The sequence below is a fragment of the Macaca thibetana genome, chromosome 3 (genome assembly GCF_024542745.1).
Source record: "Macaca thibetana thibetana isolate TM-01 chromosome 3, ASM2454274v1, whole genome shotgun sequence".
Lineage (NCBI taxonomy): Eukaryota > Metazoa > Chordata > Mammalia > Primates > Cercopithecidae > Macaca > Macaca thibetana.
In genome coordinates this window covers 107,803,549-107,828,711 of record NC_065580.1, presented here as the reverse complement: position 1 = coordinate 107,828,711, position 25,163 = coordinate 107,803,549, and the positions used below count along the sequence as shown (strand labels likewise).

General features: G+C 39.5%; 1 long non-coding RNA gene across 1 annotated transcript in view; it reads right to left on the bottom strand.

Moving 5' to 3' along the window:
* Positions 1–10,490, bottom strand: part of LOC126950147 (uncharacterized) — a 139,741-nt gene extending 129,251 nt beyond the window's left edge. The window contains exon 1 of the long non-coding RNA XR_007724069.1: positions 9,979–10,490. This is a non-coding gene — a long non-coding RNA (uncharacterized LOC126950147). The remainder of the gene's footprint in view (positions 1–9,978) is intronic.
* Between the last annotated feature and the right edge of the window lie 14,673 nt (positions 10,491–25,163).

Genomic DNA, 25,163 nt, shown 5'->3' with positions numbered 1-25,163 from the left:
CTGTACTTTCTCCTCCATGAAACGCCTTTTCATATCCTTACCCCATGTTCTCATTGGGTTTTTGTTCTTTTTCATTAATAACCATTCTAATATATTAAATCCAGCATCACTTTTTAATAGAGACTGAAAATATTTTCCTGAGTTTATCATTTGTCTTTTACTTTTTTGTTTATAGTTCTTTAAAAGCACAGAAGTTTTAACATTTTTGACATCTAATGTCCTTTACCTTTTATATTTCATCTGGAATTTGTTTTTAAATAAGTACCTGCCACTTTGTGACAAATATCCATCAAATTTTCAACTCTAACCAATGCATTCTCTTCATCCCATCCCAATTTGAAAGGCTTAATGTATCATATATATGTATAAGCACACACACATCACATAAATATACATACACACACACACAAATATACATACATGCATTTGTTTTCACTCTTCTACTTACTCATTTTTCTGTGGTTTAAAAGTAAATAAAGGTACTTATTGTGAGTGGATTACATAAATTACATTATTTCTAAACTAGCAAATCTTAGGAAACTCTGCAACGTGGCAAATACGCGTGAAAAAAATGTGTATTCAGGGAAGTGTGTGCCATAGACAGCAATGGGTAACAACCTCTTCATCCATCAAGCTGGAATTCAACACGTATGATGGTTTAGCCACACAATGGAGTTTTACACAACCATTAAGACTCATAAAGGTCCAGGGGCAGGAACTCAATGTAAAAAATAAATAAATAATAAAAATATTTAGTTTAAAATAGCAAAAAATAATTATGAAGCTGTGTTTGGCATTAATAAACGTCCATGAGCTAGTTAACCTTAGAAGCAATTAAACATACTGTACTGCATTTTTCTTTAATGTGGTTTCAAGTTTAAGAATACAAAGACAACGTATATGAAATGATATGCACCAAATATATTCATAGTACATAGAATATGTTAGTGGAATATTTAGTAGAATAATGAGCTGTAAGTGGAAGAATAACTCCCCTCAAAATACTCCACAAGGGGACACAACAGCTTGACCAGAGGGAGCTCCAGGGTCAGAATGGGAGACAGTATTACTGTGGGAGAGGAATGGATGTGGCTGGGGGAGACTAAACCTTGTCACCAAGATAGAATCTCCTTAAGGGACAGTGCAAAGTCACAGAACAAAGGCTCAGAGAAGAAGGTATTCTCAGGCAAGAGCAGAGCCCTGTGGATGAGGAAGTCAGGAACTCAGGGTTCCTGTAAGATGCCTACAAGAGTGTTCATGTCATGGGCTCAGGGGATATTCACACTAAAGGCAAAGTTTTCAATTCTTTCCCTCATATGTTGTAATTCCCTTTAATCCTTCTGACCCTTTAACCAACTTTGTGTCAGGTCCCCACCTCCAACTCCCAACATAGCCCATCAGTCTGCCATCAGGGACCTGTGAAGTGAGGGTCACAGCACCAGTGGATTCCAGGCCAGAATGGGAATGCGATGAAATGTCACCCACTGTGGCATGGAATAGATGCCACAGAGGAGCAGGGCTCAAGTGGAGGACTCAGGGGTGCATGGAAGACCATCTCCTCCCCTCCCCAAATATGAACAGGAAAGGACGTCTCATGTCATGAGAGAAGGTGACACTTGATATTAGCAATGCTGAGACAAGCTGTGTATGGTTTGTATTTCTGGCTCTGCCACTTACGAGCTATGTGATATTAGTCAAGTTACCTAACCTTTCTGGGCCTCTGTTGTATCATCTATAAGTCAGGGACGGGAACAACACATTCCATAGAGCTGTTAAGAGGATAAAACATATTAATATTCATAGAACCTTAGCAGTGTCTAGAACTTGTAAACAATGAATGAGGCTGGATATGGTGGCTCACACCTGTAATCTCAACATTTTGGGAGGCCAAAGCAGGTGGATTGCTTGAGCCCAAGAGTTTTGAAACCAGCCTGAGCAACATAGTAAGACTCCGTCTCTACCAAAAAGTAGCTGACTGTCATGGCATATGTTTGTAGTCCCAGCTACTTGGGAGCCCTGGAGTTAGAGGCTGCACTCAGCCGAGATTGTGCCACTGCTCTCCAGCCTGGGCAACACAGTGAGACCCTGTCTCAAAATAAAAATAAGAAATAAATTTAAAACAATGAATGTGTTAGCTATTGTATTTATATAATTATAACTAAAACTTTTTGTATTACCTGAATCTTTTTAAAGAGCACATACTTGTATTAAAAACAAATTTATAAAAGTACATATTTACCTTTATTAAGCACCTACTATGTTCTAGCCTTTGATTATACAATATTATGAACATACTAAATGCCACTGAACTCTTTACTTAAAAATAGCGATATTGGTAAAATACACACACATTACATAAAATTCACCACTTAAATCATTTTAAAATACAGAACTCGGTGACATTTAACACATTCACACTGTTGTGCAATCTTCACCACTGTCTAGCTCCAGAACATTTTCAGTGCCCCAAAAGGTAACCCTGTTTTAAGCATCGTTTCTCATTACTGTTTCCCTCAGCTTCTGGTAACTGCTAGTCTGTTTTTTGTCCCTGTTTCCCTATTTTGGACATTGCATGTAAATTGAATTATACAATATGTGGCCTTTCATGTCTGACTTTCAAAATTTACTATCATTTTCTTCAGATTCGTCCATGTTGTAGCGTGTGTCCGTATTTTATTCTTTCTTATAACTGAATAATATTTCATCATACGGACATACACGTTTTGTTAATCCCTTCATCTGTCCATGGATGTCTGTGTTGTTTCTACCTCCTGGCTGTTGTGAATAGAGCTTCCATGACCCTGCATGTGCGTGTTACTTGTTTGAGTAACTGTTTTCAACTCTTTGGGGTATACACATAGGAATGGAATTGCTGGGTCACATGGAAATTCTATGTTTAACCTATTAAGGATGCAAAGTATATTTTAAAGAAAATAATTGCATAATAATATGAGAGGCAATAGAGAGTAATGGAGCCACATAGCAAGGATTCGAATCCTGGATTCATCACTTACTAGTTGTATCACCTTAGAAAACTTAAGTCCTCATTTTCCCATCTGTCAATTGGCAGTAATACTAACCCCTATCCCACCAAGTTGTTACAAAAATTAAGGGAATTAATAAATGTAGTACAACTGGAACAATGCACATGATGTTACTTATTTTGATTTAGTTCTGTTTGCATGCCTGAGTATAGACTATATACATAATTGTTTAAATCAAACAATTAAGACTGGTTGCCTTTGGGAATTGGATTTGAAGGATAAAAGACAGGGCCCTGTCAGCCAGGCGTGGTGGCTCACGCCTGTAATCCCAGTACTTTGGGAGGCTGAGGCAGGCGGATCACTTGAGGACAGGAGTTCAAGACCAGCCTGGCCAACATGGTGAAACCTCCCCCTGTCTCTACTAAAAATACCGAACAATTAGCCTGGCATGGTGGCGGGCACCTGTAATCCCAGCTACTCAGGAGGCTGAGGCAGGAAAATCACTCAAACCCAGGAGGTGGAGGTTGCAGTGAGCCGAGATCACGCCATTGTAATCCAGCCTGGGCAACAAGAGTGGAACTCTGCCTCGAAAAAAAGAAAAAAAAAAAAGACAGGGCCCCGTCCTCTTTTTATTTTGTTTGTGCATTTCTCTCTGTAATGAGCACGTATTAGTCTTCACGGTATTTTGAATTAATGAGGTTTTCTTTTCAAGATGCAAAGTGACTCATTCAATGACTCAAAACCCTTCCGTGATCCTATAGCAGTGGTTCCCAAAGGCCTTCATGCTGGCTGGACACATAAAATCACTTAAATAACTTATCCAAAATACAGATCACCCTACTCATCATTTGGCCTTATTGAATGACAAGTTTTGGTTGATTCTAATGTGTCATGATGTTTGAAAACCAGAGTGTCTGCACTCTTTCCATGACCAGGTCTCTCAGTGTCTTGCAGTTTCATCTTCCCCTCTTCCTTCCTAATAAAGCTTCTTGGCCAGGCGCGGTGGCTCACACATGTAATCCCAGCACTTTGGGAGGCCGAGGCAGGCAGATCACTTGAGGTCGGGAGTTTGAGACCAGCCTGAACAACATGGAAAAACCCCGTTTCTACTAAAAATACAAAAATTAGCCAAGCATGGTGGCACATGCCTGTAATCCCAGCTACTTGAGAGGCTGAGGCAGGAGAATCGCTCGCACCCGGGAGGCGGAGGTTGCAGTGAGCCAAGATCACACCATTGTACTCCAGCCTGGGTAACAAGAGTGAAACTCTGTCTCAAAAAAAAAAAAAAAGAAAAGAAAAACTTCCCACCTATTACTTGACATGCTCTTCTATGCCTCAGGATGTGTCTTGCCTGGAATGCAAGCCCCGTTTAACTTCATTCTTTGAATTACTAATCCCTATTTATTCTTCAGTACTCAGTTCAAGCATTGTCTTCTCCGAGATCCACTATTACCAAATGAAGTATGTCCAACATATGAAATACTTAGTCTGTCCGAAAATGAAGTAAACTTCCTCTCTCGGTCTCCCAGAACATTCTTTAGCAGTAGCTCGAAAGCATCTTCTCCACATACACTGAAACTGTTTTTTCCCATGTCTGTTTTTGCTCCCACCCAACCGAGGTCTTGAAGGCAGAGACCATGTGCTGTTTAGTGATTCTTAACTAAAGATTTCACCATGAAATGAATAGTTCAATTTTATAATAAATACCTAAGTGTATATATGTGTGTATTTATACATATATAATTAGAAATGTATAATTCACAGTAAACTATGTAGTAAATTACAGGGCACAGAGAACACTGGCCCAGTTTTTCCAAATTCATATTTAATATATGCATGCAGATATTTGTGCGTGTGCATGGGAATGCTTCTGAGATAATATAACCTCTTAAGTCAATGTTTCCTAAAGCCGGTTTCTAGAAACACTAGCGTCAGGAGCTCCTCAGGGAAAAGAAAGGATTTCACTGATAATGAAATTAAACACTCTACGATAGCCCACACTAAGAGCATTTCTGGTCGTGTTATTTGACCACAACACTATTTCAAATACATCTATCTATGAGCATTCAGAGAAAGTAACGTTCTATGGACCCACAGTTTTAGAAATGCTGCATAATGTACTTAACCAGTTCTTTTTCTGAAGTGACAGAGTGGTCACACTTATTTGTGGCATGGTGAGGAACGATTTCCATTGGAGTAGGCCACGCTCTTACTATGCTCTTACCACCATCAGAAACAAAAGACACTTTCCAAGTGGCAGTCTATTTCGGGACAATCTATTTTATCTTTTCCACCACTGAGAATTCCACTCTGCTTTCACAGGCAGTTCTTTCAACTGAATGAATCGTGTTTTCTCCTTTGGGGGCGTGTGTAAATGAATTGCTAACCGTTTTGAATAGCACCCATCTGTGACAACAGTCATGCTTATGGGTGGCAGTTAATTAAGACAACTTGGAAGATGATGATGTCTTACAAATAAGAAAGGAAGAGAAGAGGACGGTCTTTTTTACAGAGTCATATTTATAATACATTTATTGTATGTATTTATAGTATCATATTTATTGCTTGTATTCTATTCTCTTAAGGCATAGTTTTGGGAGTGTGTATCAAAATGCACTCCTGATTTATAATGTTGCATGGGACAAGGACAGAACTTGGCTTCTCCTATTTTATTCCTGAAATCTTAGAAAAGGAAACCCTACACTACCCATTTATGTTTGTGGCTTTGCATTCAGCATAAAATTAAATTTTCTCTGGCATCGTTTGTCAAGAATGCTTTTGAAGCAGTGATTTCCCTGAGTTCCTTATGTAAGCAGCCCATCTTTATTTTATTTTTTTGAGACGGAGTTTCACTCCATCACCAGGCTGGAGTGCAGTGGCACGATCTCAGCTCACTGCAGCCTCTGCCTCCCGGGTTCCAGCGATTCTCCTGCCTCAACCTCCCTGGTAGCTAGGATTACAGCCATGCACCACCATGCCCAGCTAATTTTTGTATTAGTAGCAGAGATGGGGTTTCACCATATTGGCCAGGCTGGTCTCGAACTCCTGAGCTTAGGAGATTCACCCACCTTGGTCTCGCAAAGTGCTAGGATTACAGGCGTGAGTCACCACGCCCAGCCTGGTAGCCCACCTTTGAAACCACCATCACCCAACAAGTGTGACATCACCCAGCAAGTTATATCTAAGGATAAGGAAAAACGTGAAAGTTGAGAGTTTGAAAGCTGACCGATTTCAGAACCAACCATCTCTCTAACAAACATCTTATTACAAAAGCAGAGACTCAACTGTAAACTCTGGTAATAATTTAGAAGATTTAACACTCTGCCCTAAATCCCACAAAATAGGCATAACTCAATTATACACAAACCTATAGATGTGGCTGGGCAAGGTAACTGACACTTGTGATCCCACCACTTTGAGAGGCTGAGGCAGACAGATCACTTGAGTCCAGGAGTTCAAGACAAGCCTGGGCTGGTGAAACCCATCTCTACAAAAAAATACAAAAAAAATTAGCCGTGAGTGGTGGTGTGTGCCTGTAGTCCCAGCCACTTGGGAGGCTGAAGCAGGAGGATCATTTGAGGCCGTGAGGTTCAGGCTGCAGGGATCTATGATCGCACCACTGCACTCCAGCCTGAGCAACAGAGCAACACCCTGTCTCAAAACAAACAGGCTGGGCGCGGTCGCGGTTGTTCACACCTGTAATCCTGGCACTTTGGGAGGCTGAGGCGGGTGGATCACTTGAGGTCAGGAGTTCAAGACCGGCCTGAACAACATGGTGAAACCCCATCTCTATTAAAATACAAAAAAAAAAAAAAAAGTTAGCTGGGAATGGTGGCAGGTGCCTGTAATCTCAGCCACTTGAGAGGCTGAGGCAGGAGAATCTCTTGAACCCAGGTGGTGGAGGTTGCAGTTAGCAAAGATCGTGCCACTGTAGTCCAGTCTGGGTAACAGAACAAGACTCCCTCTCAAACAGTAACAGTAATGGAAGAAACAAACTTAACATAGTAACTATACAAAGGTGCCCAATGTACTATAAAATATACGTGTATCATATCAAAAATGAAATGCCAGTCTAAATCTTTCTGAAAGTTTACCCTAAACAAAATGCTTTTTCCAGCAATAATTTTAAGTATGTTATTAAATATATTTTTGCTAAGTGCTTAAGATTTAATGATACCTTGGAGAAATTATAGCTCATTCACATCTCCTGGAAATGTTGGAAAAAAAATCTGATTGCCAATTCTCCCTAGAGTCATGGAAACATTCAAAACATTCTTTGTTTTCAAAAGAACCTGCAATTACCCCTCTTCCCGCTAGGTGGTATACTCAAGGCCAAGAAAGCTATCAAAGGGATGAGTATGTTCTTTTTCAACAAGGTCAAAAAAAAAAGGATAATTTTTTAATGTAGTTTTTTAAAATTTATTTTTCCATTTCAATAGGTTTTAGGGGAACATGTGTTGTTTGGTTATGTAAGTTCTTTAGTGGTGATTTCTGAGATTTTGGTGCACCCATCGCCCAAGCAGTGTTCACTGTACCTAATGTGTAGTTTTTTATTCCTCACCTTCTCTCCCACCCTTTCCCCCGAGTCCCCAAAGTCCACTGTGTCATTCTTACACCTTTGTGTCCTCGTAGTTTAGCTCCCACTCATGTGTGACAATATACGATGTTTGGTTTTTCATTCCTGAGTTACTTCACTTAGAATAATAATTTCCAATCAAGAGGACAAATTTTAAGTTTGAAGAGGTGACTATCTTGTATCTGAATTCCAAAGTGTTTGATGAAAAAAACAGAGACGTTAAGAGAGAGAAGGAAAAGTCTGCTCAAATAGCCAGGGCCCTTGAAAGAGTGAGTCACCTACCACCAGGAATGACAATTAAAATTAGGCAAGGCCACCAGCCTCCAGCATTACTGTATCAGAGTGGTGGGGACAAAGTGGGAACCTCAATTTGCTTTTACAGCATGCACTTGGCTTGACTGTTATGCAAAATTCTGAGAACTAAATTTAGATTGCTCTCAATCTTTCTAGTAGTCAGAAACCACAATTGGTTCATAAGTTTGTGATGTTCTGAAACTTTTTTCTGCTTCCTATATAGCTTGTATCTTGAAGGTCAGGGATTATAGGTTTCACTGTAAAATCTCCAGATGAGATTTTGCTAGGTTACTATCTCTCCAAGAAAATTCAGAGTGGCAGATTCAACTCTATGTAACAGGATATTTGGAAAGTACGTTCAGCTTTGCAGAAGGGGAAAAATGTATTTTATAGAATATAATGAAAATGAATCTCTTCTGGAAAGAATGGGTGATATTTACAATAGATATTCAAACGGTGAATCAAACACATTGATCTTTTAATTACATTGATCTCTGGAGTTGAAAGAAACGTATTGCTTACTCCCTGTGGATATTTTCAAACTTCTTTTTTTTTTAAGCAAAGCAGTTTATTTTGTTTTCCCTAGTTTGAGACACAAACCATCTTCCTGAAGTTCAGCTAATTATTGCATAGGAATGTGTGTATGAATGTGCATGTGTGTATACTGTAGGTATGCATGTGTACGTACGCGTGTGTGGTGTTCGCGCGCATGCTCTCTAGGATCCTCTGAAATGAATTTTTGTTGTTTTAAACCAGTTTTTTGTAGAATCACAACTTTGCTTCTTTAAACTCACTTGTTTTAAAATATTTCAAACCGACAATATTCTAAAATATATTTCCCATTACGCAATTTCAACTGAGAAAATGTAACCGTTTCATTACAACTTAGCACAGTAAGTGTGAAAATGGATTCGTGGGTAGTGTTTGAAAGCGGCAGTGTCTTCAGGGTCCGCCAAGGTCCTAAAGACCTGTTTGTACCTAGAGTACATGAACCCAGGCAACTCTGCTCTGGGAATTGTTGCCTCTCCATGGTACGGTTTTCTTACTTTTCCCCCTTACTTTCAATTGTTATTTTGTGTTGCTACCAACACACCAAGGCAGCAGGGAGGGCCCCTTCTATTTCTAACCTGCAGAGGCCTTGGAAGGATGAGAGTCGTGTTTTGCTAAGAACGTGCATAGCGCAAGTGGGAGAGCGGGGCCGTTACGCAAGGGACTGCTCCATGACGGCAGTGGTGCGTACCGTGCCGTGTCTAGTCCGGCTGTTTTATTTTCTTGCTCTTGGTTTTTCTCACAAAAGGTGAAACTGCATGTGGTTGAATCGTGGGTAGTCGAGCTCTTGTTTCAAATAAATCTTTCTAATCTATTTTTACTTGTGGCTAGAATCATAACATTTATAAAAAAGCTTTGTGTGGGCCCCTCAAGTTATATAAATCTTATGTATTTTATTTTTCGTGTGCTAAGAGCATAGTGTATTTTAACAAAAATGTCTAAATGTGCTTTAGGGCTTTCATTTATCAAAAAGCACACCTGCATTATTGCTTGTGTGTATATACACATACATATATATACATACATACATGTTGAGTATGCTCTTATTATGAGGCACGTTGACCAAGGGGAGCTCATTATTTTCCTTTGGGAAAAGACTTTATTTCAATCTGTTTTCCTTGAGTTATTTTTAACAATTATCTTTATCAAGGTCATTAAATGGAAAAAATGCTAACAAGAAGGCTAGTGATACTTTACAAAGGAACAGTACAGGAGAGCTGTAACTGCTCGTCTGTTCTCTCTTCGGTAAAAGTTGTGGGAGTTGGTGAACAAAAGCAACAGTTTCCAAAAACAATGGCATTCTCTGTGACCTGCAGCACAGCTGGCAACCCTGGGTTCTCAAACATCTACGACCTACGCAGTATTTCCTCCAGCCACGTCTAACCATGCCAACATCTCACACACATCGAAAGCATTGCTTTTTCCTTTCGGTTTTAAAAAACATTCCCTCTAATGAACAAAAACAGCCCTTAATATTTTTCATGGAAAAGTGGCTACAGTAGATTACAAATGTTAAACCCGGGAAGGCCTGAGCTCATTTCTTGAGACTTCAATCTGGAATTACAAAACACTCACCAGCTGTAAACTCTATGCAGGTCTTCCAAGCATGGCGTAGCCCCTGGTACATGGTAGGCCCACAGTAAACATTCCCAATGGACAGATGAACCAGTTACAAACTCACTTGTGGGTAAAGACTGAGTTTACCACACACAAGGACAAGTCAGATTGTGTCTGGAATTCATGGGTTCTTGGTCTCACTGACTTCAAGAATGATGCTACAGACCCTCGCAGTGAGTTTTGCAGTTCTTAAAGATGAGTGTCTTCGGAGTTTTTTCCTTCTGGTCGGTTCGTGGTCTCTGTGGCCTCAGGAGTGAGGCTGCCGACCTTCGCAGTGGTACAGTTAATTAAGACAGCGCGTTCAACATTGTTCATGCCTCCCAGGGAGGGTTCCTAGTCTCGCTGGCTTCAGGAGCGGAGCTACAGACCTTCGCTGTGAGTGTTACAACTCATAAAGGCATCGCAGACACACAGTTGACAGCAAAAAGATTTATTGCAAAGAACAAAACAACAACCCTGACACACCTTGCAAAGAAGACCAAACCAGATTGCCACCTCTGGCTGGCGTGACCTGCCTTTATTCCCTTATTTGGCCCCACCCACATCCAGTTGATTGGTCTGCTTTACAGAGAGCTGATTGGTCAGCTTTACAGAGCGCTGGTTGGCCCGTTTTGACAGAGTGCTGATTGGCACGTTTATATATATTAGCTAGATACAGAGTGCTGATTGCTGCGTTTACAATCCTGTAGCTAGACTCAAAAGTTCTCCAAGTCACCATCCTTCCCAGAAGCCCAAGCAGCTTCACCTGTGGTTGGCGCTGACACGGGATTTTGCGGCACCTAGCCCGGGCACTCCGTGAGCCCAGAGGGGGCTCGTCCCAGACATTCAAGGGGAAAAGAGGAGAAGTGAGAAAGAGATGGAGACCTGCTCTCGTGGCCAACGATCCCGCAAAGAGGGAACGGCAGTCCACGCACTGGATTCAGACTCCCATCAAAACCAGCAGGCGTCTGCCTATCGCGCCCACCCAGAATCCGCGCTGTCCCGCGAGCGCCGCGCGCAGCCCCGGCTCCCGCCCACACCTCTCCCTCCACACCTCCCGGCCAGCGGCGGGAGCCGGCTCCGGCCTCGGCCAGCCCCAGAGAGAGGGCCCCCACAGCTCAGTGGCCAGCTGAAGGGCTCCTCCAGTGGGGCTAGAGTGGACGCGGAGGCGGAGGAGGCACCGAGAGCTAGCGAGGGCTGCTAGAACGTTGTCGCCTCTCAAGATCATGATATAAAGGTGTTTTTATTTGTGTCCCCTACAGATTTCTTTAGTCTTGTTTTTTCTCCTACTTCTTGGAAAACACGTCACATTGTATGAGGAACACTATGCCTTTTCAAATCTTTTCTGAATTCATATTTTATCTTAATTGTAGAAAAAGTAAGATAGGTTCATTGTAGGGAAAAAAAGGCACATGGAAGTATATTTTTTTAAATCCTCATTATCTCACTCCCCAGAAATAACAGCTACTAAAATGTTGTGGTTTCTTTCCATTTTTTTCTATATTTTTGGTGTTAAGTTATACCTGTGTTGACATATATAAATGCTATATGTATAATTTCATATTTGGCTTTTTAAATTTGTTTCTTAAACGTACACGTCAACTAAACCTTCTTTTTAAAAAACATAATTTTAGGCCAAGCATGGTGGATCACGCCTGTAATCCCAGCACTTTGGGAGGTCGAGGCAGGCAGATCACCTTAGGTCAGGAGTTCAAGACCAGCTTGGCCAACATGGGGAAACACCATCTCTACTACTGGGCTGGGCGTGGTGGCGCAGCGCACCTGTAATCCCAGCTACTTGGGAGGCTGAGGCTGAGGCAGGAGAACTGCATGAACCTGAGAAGCGGAGGTTGCAGCATGCCAAGATAGCACCATTGCACTACAGCCTGGGCGACAGGAGTGAAACTCTGTCTCAAAAACAAACATAATTTTAATAGCCATGCTGTGTTCCACTATAGATATGCCCAATAATCAATTACCTACTGTTGAACATTTACATCATTTGAAATGTATCTTTATGACCATCTTTATATATAATATTTAAGCATATAATGTTAGTGACTTTCTTGGAACAGTTTCCTAGAAATAGACTTGAATATTTTTCAGGCGTTTGATTAAGTATTGTCATGTCACCTTCTAGTGTTGCTACAGTTTGTGGATTAAGGTCTACCAGCATTGTTTGATAACTATAAGAATAGCAGACAGCAGCTATCTTTTTTCTTTTCTTTTTCTTTTTTTTTTTTTTTTTTTTTTTTTTTTTGATGTCTTATGGCCAGGCACCATGCTAAATGTTTTATTTGTGTTATCTCATTTAACTTTATTCATAACAATATGAAATAGGCATTCTTTATATTCATTTTACAGATGATAAACTGAGGCAAGGACAGGTTATGTAATTTTCTCCCAAGGTCGTACAATCAAGTTGTAGACACATGATTTAACTCCAGAGCCCTGGTCCCCGCTGTACTGAAAGAATCTTTGTCAGCATTGAAAGGTTCAGTATATATCCAGTATTTTAAATTTTTGCTAATTTGATAGAAAAAAAGACTCTCATTTTTGTTTTTAGGTTATTTTAATATTAGCTCCTTTATGTGCTTTCCTGATATAGTTATCAGCCAGTTGTGTTTCTTCTAATGTGAATCATCTGTTTCCATCATTTGCTGTTTAGTAACTCTTATTATATAAACTTGTCAAACATTAAAAAATTTTATCCTTTGGGCCTATTGGTAGCTAAATATTGTTCTTGTTTGGCATTTAATTGTATTTATGTTTTGAACACACGAAATCTCTTCATTTCTATGCAAATATATTGACATTTCTGTTTGAGTGTTTTCATGCTCTGAAAGTCATCCCATATCTAGAGATCAGATCAATATTAAATTTTCTGCTAAACACTGTCTTTCCCTGTGTTGATCAATCTACTTTACCCAGAAAGTCTTGCTGACAGCCATGGATTTCTTCAGTTTGTCTTAGATGGCAGTGTTATCAAAGTGGAAACAAATATTTTCTAATATTTCTGGTACTCTAAAAACACAATTCATAGAAATTTCAAAGCAGCAACTTTGTCCTTCCCACAGCTAATAACAAAAAGGGAAAACAAAGGAAGCATAGTTATGCATTGCTAATGACAATTGGAACCACAGGACTGGATTTTGGTCCTGGGCATCTGATTTGGTGTCAGGAATACAAGTCCTTTCTTTCCAGCACTGTCATTCACTGGGTTGCTTCTCAGAATAAGAATCCGAAAGAGTTACTCATGAAGTGTTACCTTTGAAATTTCAACTCTAAAAGGAAATGTTGCCAATCAGAGATATCTGCCTTCTGTGATAGATTACAGCAGAATAGTCTATTTACAAAGCTCCACATTATCTTATTATCTGGCAACAAAACTTCCAACTGCCACAATTAGGGCTCTTTTCATTTTATCAAGGCTATTTGCTGATAATTCTCCATATAAAAGCTTTGCAATAAACCATTTTTTAAAAATTCTAATTTGCACCATCATAATTGGAGATGTAATATTCTGCTTTAAAAGAAGAATAAACATGTTTTAGGAAAACCTTCTCCATCCACTCTAAAATCTAAGTGTAAAATTATTTACATGCAATTTTCAGTGATTTATTCATTATTAACTAAAGTAGGGCTGATGCTGGAATTTTTTTTTTTTTTTTTTTTTTTTTTTTTTTTGCTACTCGTTACTAAACTACTCTTCAACTGCTAAAAAAAGAAAACCTACAATTATAAACAAGACATAAGCAACCCTGGTAACAGATCCACCTTTTATAACAAAAATTTTTCAAAAACAATTAATGTTCCTTCACATGTAGTGTATGTTTGACTGATTGTTACAAGCAATTCCATTGGCCTCTGTTTATATTTTTGAGGAAATTAATGTCCAGGTAACTGTGGATCTAGCTGCATTAACTTTAGTCATATGAGCCTAGATTGTATGCATTTTAGACCTTAAAATCTTGTACTTGTTTTTGATCCAATTTTAGACTGTTTTATGATATGGTAACTTATCAGCAGTTAATAATCTGCAAGTTATACAATTTATAATATAGGATATTGAGCAATTGTTATTTAAAAATAATAACTGTAATAACAATAAAAATGGTTCTCAAAATATAATGAGTAGTCACTACCTACTTTTCATACCACAAGGATAGAAGATGTTTTTGAAGTCATCTGTACCAGCATTGAAAATACAACCAAGAAACTGAATGGAATAACAATTACTTGACAGAATACTCTGATCAGAGATGATTATGCATAAAAACAGTGAAAATTTACAAATGCTTACTATATGCATTAAAGTTCCTAATCAATTAACATTTATTTCTGTAGAAAGTAGAAAAGTTCCTCTTCAAAGTTCTGCTTGGTTTAAAATAAAATAATAGACACTGGGAATAATAGCTCCTTACTCTAAAGCCTCCTATCAATTATTAGTTCTTACATTTTAGTCCAGTTAGTTGCTTTGGCTTACTCAGGCATGCCTGGACAGGCCCAGGCAAGTCTTAGCTCATAGCTTATGCCTCTTCCTTATTTGGAAATGTTATTGCTTCCTTAAACCTTTTGTAAGCAACTTCCTCTTCTTCTTTGTTCTCCCTTGCACTTAGCTATTTAGTAAAGTTTTAGGTTATTAGCAAATCATGTATCAGTTTAAAACTGTGAGGTCCAGCTCCAGCCAATGGATGCAGGACACAGCAGTAAGGATGACCAAAATGCATAAGGGATAAATATGTCTGCTTTTCTTTTGTTCAGGTGTGCTCTCACCATTGTTCCATCTGCGAGGGACACCCTTTCTGCAGAAAATAAAGATTGCCTTGCTGAGAGATCCTTTGTCTCTGTGCTGACATTTCTTTGTGGCACCCATTATCTGTTTCTAACAATTTCTCATGTGCTATAGTTGTCCTTATATTATGGATAAGAAAATTGAGACTTAGAGCAGTAAAGTAACTTGTGGTCAACATTCTGGTCAGGGACAAAGCTGGAGGTTAAACCAGACCTGTCTGAATTCAGGATCCAAGCTCTTAACTCTTACATTATAATAAATGTTGACCACGCTTTTTTTTTTTAATAAACCTAGGTACACAACTTTTAATAAAGCTGGCTCTTCCTTCATCCTAAGGTCCATTCAGACAACATAGTATTCAAAATATCTAGAGAACTGTATTTTACAAGAAGATACCAGGAGTGACCAGATGAACCAAGAACACCTATTAATTTTTTTTTTTTTTTTGAGACAGAGTCTCACTCTGTCACCAGGCTGGAGTGCAGTGGTGTGATCTTGGCTCACTGCAACCTCCACCTCCCAGGTTCAAGCGATTCTCCTGCCTCAGCCTCCCGAGTAGCTGGGACTACAGGCACGCGCCAGCACACCTAGGTATTTTTTTTTTTTTTTTTTTTGTATTTTTAGTAGAGATAGGGTTTCACCATGTTGGCCAGAATGGTCTCCATCTCTTGATCTCATGATCTGCCTGCCTCAGTCTCCCAGAGTGCTGGAATTACAGGCGTGCTACTGTGCCCGGCCAGAACACCTATTTTACATTACTAAGATTCTTTGTAGGTCCCTTATTTTTGCAAGCTCCCCTGTCTGAATAATTCACCACATTTTGCATAGTAGGAATGGAATCCAGCATGGTCTGAAATGGCTTTAACTGGGACTGTGTGTGTGTGTGTGTGTGTGTGTGTGTGTGTGTGTAGCCCAAAGAGTCCATGTATGACTCATTTAAAACCATTCTTTAATCAACTAGTGGACCAGAACTCTGACTATTAGGTGTGCATCTGGCTTTCTGGTACTTATTCTTTCTGGCCATAAAAATGTTGCCAATGCCCTGATTGTGTTGATGTACTGCATTATATAAAAATGATGTACCATTGGGGAACACTGAGTGATGGAAACATGGAACCTCTCTGTACTATTTTTGAAATTTCTCATGAGACTATAATGATTTCAAAATAAAAGTTTTAAACTACCACCACATTTCATTTTGCCCAGTAAATGAACTTCTGACTTTTACAGTTAGTATTATTTACAACCAATCAAGGTTCTTCTTGGGGAATTTGCCGTCAATTTGAAAAAGCACATCTGGGCTGGACGTGGTGGGTGGCACATGCCTGTAATGCCAACACTTTGGGAAACTGAGTCAAGAGGATCATTTGAGCCAGGAGTTTAAAACCAGACTGGGCAACGTGGTGAAATCCCGTCTCTACAAAAAAATAAAAAATAAAAATTTTAAATTAGCTGGGCATATTGGCACACAGCTGTTGTTCCAGCTACTTGGAAGGATGAGATGGGAGGATTACTTAAGCCTGAGAGGTTGAGGCTGCAGTGAGCCTGCAGTGAGCCATATTGGCACCACTGCACTCCAACCTCCCCAGCAGAGTGATACCTTGTCTCAAAAAAAAAAAAAAAAAAAAAAAAAAAAAAGAATGGTGATTCCTCAAAGACCTAAAGACAGAAATACCACTCAACCAAGTAAACCCATTACTGGCCATGTATCCAAAGGAACAAAAATCATTCTGTTATAAAGACGCATACATGTGTATGATCATTGCAACACTATTCATAATAGCAAAGACATGGAATCAACATAAATGCCCATCAGTGAAAGATTGGATAAAGAAAATGTGGTACATATACACCATTAAATACTATGCAGCTATAAAAAGAACAAGATCATCTCCTTTGCAGGGATGGAGCTGGAAGCCATTATCCTCAGCAAACTAATGAACTAATGCAGGAACAGAAAACCAAATACTGCATGTTCTCACAAGTGGGAGCCAAATGATGAGGCCACATGGACACACAGAGGGGAATCCCACATGATGGAGCCTATTGGAGGGTGGGGCATGGGAGGAAGGAGAGGATCAGGAGAAATAACTAATGGGTACTAGGCTTAATACCTGGGTGATGAAATGATCTGTACAACAAACCCCTATGACACAAGTTTACCTGTGTAACAAACCTACACATGCACCCCTGAACTTAAAAAAAAAGAAGCACTCATGTATGAGATAGGCACTATCCTGTGTAACAAACCCACACATGTACCCCTGAATTTAAAATAAAAATTTAAAGAAAAATTCATGCATGAGATGGGCACTATTTGTTATTGTACAAGAAACACAGAACAACATCCATACATTTGTGACTTGCATCAGAGGGCCAACCACTTGCCTTCTTCCAGGTGTCTATCTAAAGTCCAGGGTGACTCAGAAATCCTCATTAGAAACCAAAGTTAGACTGTTGAAGAAGAATCCCACATGCATCTGGAGGCGTGACTCCCCCGAACAAGGGGAATTCGCCAGGTGACAGGATGAGACCTTCAGCAAGCGGGAAGGACTTAGCTGTGCTCCCCATCACCCCACTGGCTCTGCATAGTTAGTGATACCGTATGTATCATTGCCAAGTCCGGACAGGAACAGATGATAGCAATGCTGGGTTCCAGGAAGGGAGCAGCAATAGACAGAAAAGCAAAGCAACCTTGTGCAGATGAGCAAGGCCCACCCAGAGCACGGACCCTAGAGCACACAGGTGCCTTGTCTTCAGACACAATGCTCCAGGAAATCTCCACCTTGAGCAACTGGAAAAAGTCCCCGAAATAAGACACTGATTGAAAACACTGGGGAAGGTAAAAAGGAAAAACATTAACGATTTGTTCAGAAGGCACCTATATAAAATGCAATCTTTACTTTTTATTTCCCCCCCAAGGGGATTGGAGGGGAACTCAAAGGACTCCATAGCTTTGCCTAGTTAATGAGGCTGATTGTGGAAGTTCATGGAACTCATTCCAGTTCATACAGACCAGAAATGCTGTGCCAATGTTTGTTCACAGTTAGTACTCAGAGGAACCTGTTAAAGTTCATATTAGGAGAAAGGTTGAAACTTTGAAAAGATAGAGCCATGCGCATAGCATGAATTCCAAGGTGGAAGAAGATCTGCTAACAGAATTTAGGAAGGAAAAAGGACAGGGCAGGGAATGCAAGGAACTCTCACACAAGCCATTTCATAGACTGCCCCAGAAGTGCCCATTCGTCATCTGACATCAACCAACCCAAAACCCTGTTGGCCACTCTGGAAATAGATAGCTAAATAAGTCTACATGTTTTTCGTTTGTAAAATGGTGAGTCAAAAAGGCAGAAGATTTATCTCATGCCTCTAAAGATCGTTTATAATGTGGCTAAGTGGCCCAGGATAAAACCACCACAATCAAGGTGATTCATGCAGGAAACCCATTCTGTTGAGCTATAAATGAAAATCCACATTAAATTACAGTCTATTCTATGCATGGGAGAATTGCAGTGAGCCAGCTCAGTGGATTCCCAGGCCCATTGAAGGCTGAATACAATTGTTCTTCTAAAATGTTGAAATCAGACTCCTTCGAAGTGAGAGTGCAGCCTCTAGTTCTGAGAGCAGGGGTGAGCAGCCAGTGGCCCTGCCAAGCAGGCATCTGGAACTATATTCCCGGATGGCAGCCAGCCTGGGGATCTATTCAATTACTGCAAGTTCCTTGCCAGGAGGTTTTCACCAGTTCCACTATTTATCAAGACAATTGGACCCAGTACAAAAACCACCTTTGTAAATTGCCATTAAAGGGGCTATCTATGTGACTGAACTAGGGATGCTCGCTGCCTGTTGGCATTTTAACTCAGTGGTGCAGTTACCATATTTTCTTCTGGCTTTTAATACCTGAAAAAGGTGTAATCTCCTCTCCTCACCTTCCCTTCTTGCCTCAAAGGTCTCAAGTATTAGGGAATGACGTAAGTACAGGAGCAGGTTCATTGAGCAGTGGCCCATGGTCTATTATTTTGCTCATGACCTGTTTTTTTGTGTGTGACATTAAAGTCCTTTCAGCTTCTCTCCCTTCCTCCAGCTGTCACCACATTTCTTGACTTTTTCTTCTGATATCTGTCAGTCTCCACTCTAGAAAACAAAGGTTGGGCTCCAGGCATTGGCAATGGCCAAGTGAAACGCTTTGTGAGCTCAAATCCTCACATCTTAGTGCTTTTCAGTGAGAAGTTGACTAATGTTGTATCCAAAGACCTCCAATTTTATTGTAAATTAACCAAAACTGTAGAAACCTCTGATTTGTATTTTCTTTTTCTCCAGTGGTTCCTTTCTTTGCCTCAGTCTTCATTCATATATTGATGTTGCAACTTAACATACAGAACAAACATAAAGAACAATATGAAATGCCACATGGAGCAAGCTGGTTGACAACCAGGAAATCTGAAAGGGAGGCAATCCATTAACTACATACACATCAGTTTGGCACTTGCCATAAATCATTGGCCCTCATCTGTTGTCTTTACGATAGCTGACAATGGGCATTGTGAGCCCTTCTAAAGGGTGGTCTAAGCGGCATGTCCAGAACTGCAATAAAGGTAGGAATTCCATCCACAATGGGTTTTGCAAAGGCACAACCTCATCAGAGTAAACCCCTTCCTTAAAAATAAGTAAAATCTGTTAACATATTACACTTTTATCAGAAGTGTTTGTGTCCTTGGAGGCAATGGTAAATTATCTTGTCTATTGACAAAACACTTGAAAACTGCATTTCTGTAAGAATCTTTGCCTTTCTTCAAAAATACCTCATGGCCTATGTTTATGCATAAAAGAGATGCACTGCAAACAGCAATGAAGAAGGCTTATTTTATGGCAAATGCAATCTGGTAGATTATAGAAAGAAGACCAATGTTGTCTAGTAGTACAGATCTTTGGTAAGCATGAACTCTGAATGCATCCTACTGTATTTTTCCTACAAAACTACTTCTTTTCTTAATAGAGTCCATATTTTATTATGTTGCCTTTTTAAAGACTAAGAGAAAAGACATGCTCCTGTTAACTGACTGCTTCTCATCAAACTGTACGGGGAGAATTAATTTAATGGAGAGTTTCTTTTTAGAAAGAAACTGTAAGAGAAGAGGACAACAATTGGAGTTTCCACCAGGCAGGCTGGTGTTTTATGTGCTAGAGAAGCAGCTGGAAATCTGAATGACAGTTTTGAAAGATGGATGATAAAGGAAAGGCCAGCAAAATTGAAATGGTGGGTGGGAGTGTGGAACAGGCCAGGGTAACATAGCAAAACTGAATCATCTCATCTGTATCAAAGCTTTTAAGAAATTTTTTCTTTTTGCATCAAACAGCTTGCTATTCTCTCTGGTGACTAACTGTCCCTTGAAAGCATAGATGATTTGCTTTTTTTTCTTCCATCCCAATCAATTCTAATGACAATTTCAAAATTTTGGTTTCTACAGTAAAGGATGTTCCCATAAGACTTCAATTAAATTCTGAATGTGTGTCTTCTGCATATTATGGTTTTTGTTTTTGTTTTTAGTAAATGTTTGTTCTCCACCTTAAAAACAATGTATTTATGAAACTAACAAAAACACTGTAGCTTGGAAAATTCCTTTGGCACAGACAGACAGGAGTGTTCAGTCACAAATGTTCCTGACTTAAAAGCTGAACCAAATAAAATTTGACAGCAAGGTGAAATATGTTATAGGCAAAGTGACATTTTATAATAATGGAATAATAAATGCAGAAGGGAAAAATGAACTAAGCCTGAAATATCATCTCAAATCCCATGGATACTAAAGGGAGGGGAATCTCAGCTAGACTTTTCCTGTTTTTATTACACTAATAATTATGTCTATGACTGAAGCACTCTTAAACTCAGAGAACTCCAGTATTTCTAATCACGTCGTCACCTATCTCCAATCACTTATCTATATGAGATCCAGACGACGCCTTGGTAGCATGCTAAAGTGGATAGATGCAGAAAGAAAGTAGTGGAAAAATCACAGGACCACTTTATCAAGCACTTCAATTTGGAACCGAATCAAGCAACGTGTTAAATCATTCTGATGAACACAACCCAACCCCAAACAACCTACAACTTGACATTAAATCAGATTACCAATGGAATTAATAAAGACCAAATCAGTTTACTTGCCTACCTTCATCTTCCAACCCCCTCCACTCAGCAACCAAAGTTAATTTAGGCCAGTTTCAGATAATAATCAGCAAGGGCCTGTCAATCACCCTTCTATTCCAGAGGACAACAATTGTAGAGAGGGTAAGAAGCACTGGATGTTTGGCTCCGGAAAAAGAGAAACTGCTAAGGCTTGTCTTAACACAATGGTTTGGATTAGGACGAAATGACAGCCAGGTTTGCAAGGACAGAAGACTTGGTATGTGCATTCTCCTCAGTGCCAGAAGATATGCATTTGCCTCCTGCAAGTCCTAGTAAAATGCTCTTTGGTTCATAGTGGACTCCTGACTGGGAAAAGCTCATCAGTCCTTATTTTTGTCACCCGGAAACAGACATTTGCACAGAAGGATGGTCGTGGTATAATACAGAAGGAATAAACCAAGGCAATGAGGAACTCAAATCAGTAGATTAAAAAATGATTTAGATAGTACATTAATTGTTCATTTGCCAGATATTTATTGATACTTACTTTATTCAAGATAGTAAGTGAGGTTCTGGAGAACAATCAGAAATCTCATTTCTGGACATGCAGTTTCATTTGGTTTGGAGTGGGATGTAGAAACAGGCCTTTTTTTTTTTTTAAAAAAAACTCCTGAGATGAGCCGAAGGATCAACATGTTTGGAGCCCACTGATCTGAAACAGTGAACCTGAATTTCTGTGTTGCCTGGTAGATTCAGAGAGGGAGCAGTAGAGTGGAATTAGAGTTAATGTGTAGAGAATTGATAATAACTCCAGTCTCTGTGACTGCAGGATGGCATCAACAAGGCATATTGCCAGGGCAAAGAACTGTTGAACCAAATACTATGTCACTGCTTAGAAGCTGAGTGACCATGAGCAAGTCACTACACTCCACCAAAGGACAATTAACACACCTTTCAGAATTGTTTAAATACTCAAAGGGTATCATAACAAGGCCTCTGCCCAAGGCTGGTTCCATCGTAACTGCTATGTTAGGCTCACCCTCCATCCTTCCTTCCTCTCACTTGGTGTGCTCTCCTTTTTTTCCCCTTTTACATTTAAAAATTGTTTTCATTCTCCACAGCCCACTTTCTCCATGAAGGCTTCCCAACGCCCTCCACTCCCACCAGCAAGGCTCACTAACCTCCCTTCTCTGTCCCCCTTCGGCCCTCACATTCAGGATCACACAACCTGACACTTAATTGTTCTCCCATGACCACATGAGAATGGCTTTACTTTTCCTGTCTGGATTCTTCCTGAGCACTCGGAGAATGTTTTCTTCCATAGCGGTGCAAAAGAATTAATGTTGGTTAGTCAGATTTCCTGTTGGGCTGCTGCCATAAAAGACGCCTAAAGAGGAGGGGAGCCTCCCTTTTCTGTGGGCATAATACAGAAGAGACCAGCCAACCCAACACTGCCACCGCCTATGGCAGGCATTAGTATTCTGAAAAAATCATCAGAATGCCAGTCTCCTTCCACCCCCACTCACTTATTTTGCTGGAAAAATGCAAAACCTGCAGTTTTCCATGAACCAGATCTCACTCTATGCACGGAGTGAATGCAGTGCCTGTGTTTAGCATCCCAATGTGATAATTATGCATTATGCTTACTCTGTAGCTAAATCTTACATTTTTATCCTAAAATACAAAGAAATGACTAAATACTCCAGGGTGTTATGTTGCCCCTCCTCTCTGTTACGATTTTTTCTTATTTTCCAGATTAATCCCTGCTGAAATGAGCCTGTGAAAATAACTTGAAAGGTGAATGATGAGAAGAGGTGAATTGCAGAGACATCCGTGCCAGCCAACACATGAGCATATGGGGAGAGGCTGCACTGTGTGTGTATGTGTGTGTGAATGCTATGTGCCCGTGGAGAAAGCAGATTTTTTTTAATAGGGAACAAAAGCTGGGTTATGTAAGCAACACTGTTTGAAGCGGCATTTATAGCAAGAATGGAAACAAGATATGAATATTCATAACTAACATGGAAGAAGTGTTCATTGCAAGGAGGAAGTGGAGATAGGATTCTGAATATTGTTTAACCACAATATTATACAGGAGGCATTAGATACGTAGACCACATAATATATTACACAAACACAAAATTAACTAGCTTTACTGCCTACATTTTCCCTTCTTCAACACACCAATAGCCAGTTTATTAATATTTTCACATGTTATTTGGTCAATTTGTTTTAAACAAATTTGACTCTTTCAGTCTCTCAAGACCTAAAAATGAAAGAAGAAATGACAAAAATAAAAACAATATACAAAAATTAACTTCAAATGAATCAAAGACCTAAATGTAAAAGATAAGACTATGAATCTCTTACAAGAAAGCATAAAGGTAAATTTTTGTGACCTTGGATTTCGCAATGGATTCATAATCAATGACACCAAAAGCATAAGGAACATTAGAAAAATATAGATAAGTTGGACTTAATCAAAATTCTTTTGTGCTTCAAAGGACACTACCAAGAAAATGAAAACCCAGAGAACGGGAGAAAATATTTGCAAATAATTTATCTGATAAGGGCCTTGTATCTAGAATATATAAAGAACCCTTAAAACTCAGTAATAAAAAGAGATAAATAACGCAATTTAAAAATTCACAAAGGACCTATATAGGCATTTCCAAGAAAAGATATACAAAGGGTCAGTGAGCACGTGAAAAGATGTTCAATATTATTAGTCATCACAAAAATGCAAATCAAAACAACAATGAGATACCACTTCACACCCACAAAAATAACCATAATAAAAAAGTCCGATAATAACAAGTGTTGGTGAGGATGTAGAGAGATTGAAATCTTCGTGCACTACTGGTGGGAATGTAAAATGGTACAGCCACTTTGGAAAACAGTCCAACAGTTCCTCAAATCGTTAAAATAGAATTAACATTTTACTCAGTCATTCCACTTCTAGGTATATACTCAAGAGAAGCGAAAACGTATGACCACAGCAAAACTTATACACAAGTGTTCATAGCAGCATTATTTATAATAGCTAAAAGGTAGAAACCAAATATTCACCAACTGATGAATGGATAAACAAAACACATTCTATCCATACAATGGAATATTATAATACTTTAAAAAATGAATGAAATACTGACACATGCTAAAACATGGATAAATCTTAAAAACGTTATGCCAAGTGAAAGAAGCCAGTCACCAAAGGTCACACATCATATGATTCCTTTCATGTAAAGTGTCCAGAAGAGGCAAATCTGTAGAGATAGAAAGTAGATTAGTGGTTGCTTATGGCTGTGGAGGTTACAAGACTGTCATAGCTAAAGCATATGAGATTTTCCTTTGAGGTGACGAAAAATGTTCTAAAATTGACTGTGGTGGTTGCATAACTCTGAACATACCAAAAGTTATTGAATTTTATACTTTAAAAGGGCAAATTGTGTTATGTGTACTATATCTCAATCAGCCTGTTGAAAATGAAAAAGGAAACTAGGAGAGAGAGAAAAAAAAAAAAAAGGAAGAAAGCAAACTCCAGGCTCTTGGACTCTTAGAAAACACAGACTATTGGCCGGGAGCGGTGGCTCAAGCCTGTAATCCCAGCACTTTGGGAGGCCGAGACAGGCAGATCACGAGGTCAGGAGATCGAGACCATCCTGGCTAACATGGTGAAACCCCGTCTCTACTAAAAAATACAAAAAACTAGCCGGGCGAGGTGGCGGGCGCCTGTAGTCCCAGTTACTCGGGAGGCTAAGGCAGGAGAATGGCGTGAACCCGGGAGGCGGAGCTTGCTGTGAGCCGAGATCCGGCTACTGCACTCCAGCCTGGGTGACAGAGCGAGACTCCGTCTCAAAAAAAAGAATTTAAAAAAAAAAAAAAAGAAAACACAAACTATTTATCAATTGAAGTTCTATCAATGAAATCATCAATGAAATGAATGCTATGAAAGAATAAATCGAAAATGATCAAGTGAAACTCCTATCTCAACCTCAAATCCAAGCTTATTCAACCCATAGCCTGTTGGTCACACAAATTTGTAAACTTTCTTAAAACATTAGAATTTTTTGCAATGTTTTTTAGCTTATCAGCTATCATTAGTATTAGTATCTCTTATGTGTGGCCCAAGACAATTCTTCCAATGTGGCTCAGGGAAGCCAAAAGATTGAACATCCCTGCTTCCATTCCACAAGTCTCATTCACCATGATGTGACATATTAATGGTGAGTTTTACGTAAG